Here is a 4,459-nt window from a genome sequence, read left to right on the forward strand (position 1 = left end):
CACTCACAGTGTGATCTTAGGCACATGATCAGAATGTTACATATAATCTACCATGTCTGTCTCTGCAAACAGTATGTGTGTCTCTGCCTAAGATCACACTGATGGACGAATCAAGCTTCACTCACAGTGTGATCTTAGGCACATGATCAGAATGTTACATATGATCTACCATGTCTGTCTCTGCAAACTGTATGTGTGTCTCTGCCTAAGATCACAGTGATGGATGAATCAAGGTTCACTCACAGTGTGATCTTAGGCACATGATCAGAATGTTACATATAATCTACCATGTCTGTCTCTGCAAACAGTATGTGTGTCTCTGCCTAAGATCACACTGATGGACGAATCAAGCTTCACTCACAGTGTGATCTTAGGCACATGATCAGAATGTTACATATGATCTACCATGTCTGTCTCTGCCAACAGTATGTGTGTCTCTGCCTAAGATCACACTGATGGGTGAATCAAGCTTCACTCACAGTGTGATTTTAGGCACATGATCAGAATGTTACATATACTCTACCATGTCTGTCTCTGCAAACAGTATGTGTGTCTCTGCCTAAGAGCACACTGATGGATGAATCAAGCTTCACTCACAGTGTGATCTTAGGCACATGATCAGAATGTTACATATGATCTACCATGTCTGTCTCTGCAAACAGTATGCGTGTCTCTGCCTAAGATCACAGTGATGGGTGAATCAAGCTTCACTCACAGTGTGATTTTAGGCACATGATCAGAATGTTACATATAATCTACCATGTCTGTCTCTGTAAACAGTATGTGTGTCTCTGCCTAAGATCACACTGATGGACGAATCAAGCTTCACTCACAGTGTGATCTTAGGCACATGATCAGAATGTTACATATGATCTACCATGTCTGTCTCTGCAAACTGTATGTGTGTCTCTGCCTAAGATCACAGTGATGGATGAATCAAGGTTCACTCACAGTGTGATCTTAGGCACATGATCAGAATGTTACATATAATCTACCATGTCTGTCTCTGCAAACAGTATGTGTGTCTCTGCCTAAGATCACACTGATGGACGAATCAAGCTTCACTCACAGTGTGATCTTAGGCACATGATCAGAATGTTACATATGATCTACCATGTCTGTCTCTGCCAACAGTATGTGTGTCTCTGCCTAAGATCACACTGATGGGTGAATCAAGCTTCACTCACAGTGTGATTTTAGGTACATGATCAGAATGTTACATATAATCTACCATGTCTGTCTCTGCAAACAGTATGTGTGTCTCTGCCTAAGATCACACTGATGGATGATTTCAGCTTCACTCACAGTGTGATCTTAGGCACATGATCAGAATGTTACATACAATCTACCATGTCTGTCTCTGCAAACAGTATGTGTGTCTCTGCCTAAGATCACACTGATGGGTGAATCAAGCTTCACTCACAGTGTGATCTTAGGCACATCATCGGAATGTTACATATAATCTACCATGTCTGTCTCTGCAAACAGTATGTGTATCTCTGCCAAAGATCACACTGATGGATGAATCAAGTTTCACTCACAGTGTGATCTTAGGCACATGATCAGAATGTTACATATGATCTACCATGTCTGTCTCTGCAAACTGTATGTGTGTCTCTGCCTAAGATCACAGTGATGGATGAATCAAGGTTCACTCACAGTGTGATCTTAGGCACATGATCAGAATGTTACATATAATCTACCATGTCTGTCTCTGCAAACAGTATGTGTGTCTCTGCCTAAGATCACACTGATGGACGAATCAAGCTTCACTCACAGTGTGATCTTAGGCACATGATCAGAATGTTACATATGATCTACCATGTCTGTCTCTGCAAACTGTATGTGTGTCTCTGCCTAAGATCACAGTGATGGATGAATCAAGGTTCACTCACAGTGTGATCTTAGGCACATGATCAGAATGTTACATATAATCTACCATGTCTGTCTCTGCAAACAGTATGTGTGTCTCTGCCTAAGATCACACTGATGGACGAATCAAGCTTCACTCACAGTGTGATCTTAGGCACATGATCAGAATGTTACATATGATCTACCATGTCTGTCTCTGCCAACAGTATGTGTGTCTCTGCCTAAGATCACACTGATGGGTGAATCAAGCTTCACTCACAGTGTGATTTTAGGCACATGATCAGAATGTTACATATACTCTACCATGTCTGTCTCTGCAAACAGTATGTGTGTCTCTGCCTAAGAGCACACTGATGGATGAATCAAGCTTCACTCACAGTGTGATCTTAGGCACATGATCAGAATGTTACATATGATCTACCATGTCTGTCTCTGCAAACAGTATGCGTGTCTCTGCCTAAGATCACAGTGATGGGTGAATCAAGCTTCACTCACAGTGTGATTTTAGGCACATGATCAGAATGTTACATATAATCTACCATGTCTGTCTCTGTAAACAGTATGTGTGTCTCTGCCTAAGATCACACTGATGGACGAATCAAGCTTCACTCACAGTGTGATCTTAGGCACATGATCAGAATGTTACATATGATCTACCATGTCTGTCTCTGCAAACTGTATGTGTGTCTCTGCCTAAGATCACAGTGATGGATGAATCAAGGTTCACTCACAGTGTGATCTTAGGCACATGATCAGAATGTTACATATAATCTACCATGTCTGTCTCTGCAAACAGTATGTGTGTCTCTGCCTAAGATCACACTGATGGACGAATCAAGCTTCACTCACAGTGTGATCTTAGGCACATGATCAGAATGTTACATATGATCTACCATGTCTGTCTCTGCCAACAGTATGTGTGTCTCTGCCTAAGATCACACTGATGGGTGAATCAAGCTTCACTCACAGTGTGATTTTAGGTACATGATCAGAATGTTACATATAATGTACCATGTCTGTCTCTGCAAACAGTATGTGTATCTCTGCTCATATTATTTCACTGTCTCTACAGACAAAAAAAGGCTACCTATATATTAGCAAGACATAACATTAATTTCTTATTACATGGAACATCCTGGTCATGTGCCTAAGATCACACTGTGAGTGAAGCTTTATTCACCCATCAGTGTGATCTTAGGCACATGACCAGGATGTTACATATAATCTACCATGTCTGTCTCTGCCAACAGTATGTGTGTCTCTGCCTAAGATCATACTGATGGGTAAATCAAGCTTCACTCTCAGTGTGATCGTAGGCACATGATCAGAATGTTACATATAATCTACCATGTCTGTCTCTGCAAACAGTATGTGTGTCTATGGCTAAGATCATACTGATGGGTGAATCAAGCTTCACTCACAGTGTGATCTTAGGCACATGATCAGAATGTTACATATAATCTACCATGTCTGTCTCTGCAAACAGTATGTGTGTCTATGCCTAAGATCACACTGATGGATGAATCAAGCTTCACTCACAGTGTGATCTTAGGCACATGATCAGAATGTTACATATAATCTACCATGTCTGTCTCTGCAAACAGTATGTGTGTCTCTGCCTAAGATCACACTGATGGATGATTTCAGCTTCACTCACAGTGTGATCTTAGGCACATGATCAGAATGTTACATACAATCTACCATGTCTGTCTCTGCAAACAGTATGTGTGTCTCTGCCTAAGATCACACTGATGGGTGAATCAAGCTTCACTCACAGTGTGATCTTAGGCACATCATCGGAATGTTACATATAATCTACCATGTCTGTCTCTGCAAACAGTATGTGTATCTCTGCCAAAGATCACACTGATGGATGAATCAAGTTTCACTCACAGTGTGATCTTAGGCACATGATCAGAATGTTACATATAATATACCATGTCTGTCTCTGCAAACAGTATGTGTGTCTCTGCCTAAGATCACACTGATGGGTGAATCAAGCTTCACTCACAGTGTGATCTTAGGCACATGATCAGAATGTTACATATGATCTACCACGTCTGTCTCTGCAAACAGTATGCGTGTCTCTGCCTAAGATCACAGTGATGGGTGAATCAAGCTTCATTCACAGTGTGATTTTAGGCACATGATCAGAATGTTACATATAATCTACCATGTCTGTCTCTGTAAACAGTATGTGTGTCTCTGCCTAAGATCACACTGATGGACTAATCAAGCTTCACTCACAGTGTGATCTTAGGCACATGATCAGAATGTTACATATGATCTACTATGTCTGTCTCTGCCAACAGTATGTGTGTCTCTGCCTAAGATCACACTGATGGGTAAATCAAGCTTCACTCACAGTGTGATTTTAGGCACATGATCAGAATGTTACATATACTCTACCATGTCTGTCTCTGCAAACAGTATGTGTGTCTCTGCCTAAGATCACACTGATGGGTGAATCAAGGTTCACTCACAGTGTGATCTTAGGAACATGATCAGAATGTTACATATAATCTACCATGTCTGTCTCTGCAAACAGTATGTGTGTCTCTGCCTAAGATCACACTGATGGACGAAT

Source organism: Lissotriton helveticus, chromosome 1_2, assembly GCF_964261635.1.
Source record: "Lissotriton helveticus chromosome 1_2, aLisHel1.1, whole genome shotgun sequence".
NCBI classification, from domain to species: domain Eukaryota; kingdom Metazoa; phylum Chordata; class Amphibia; order Caudata; family Salamandridae; genus Lissotriton; species Lissotriton helveticus.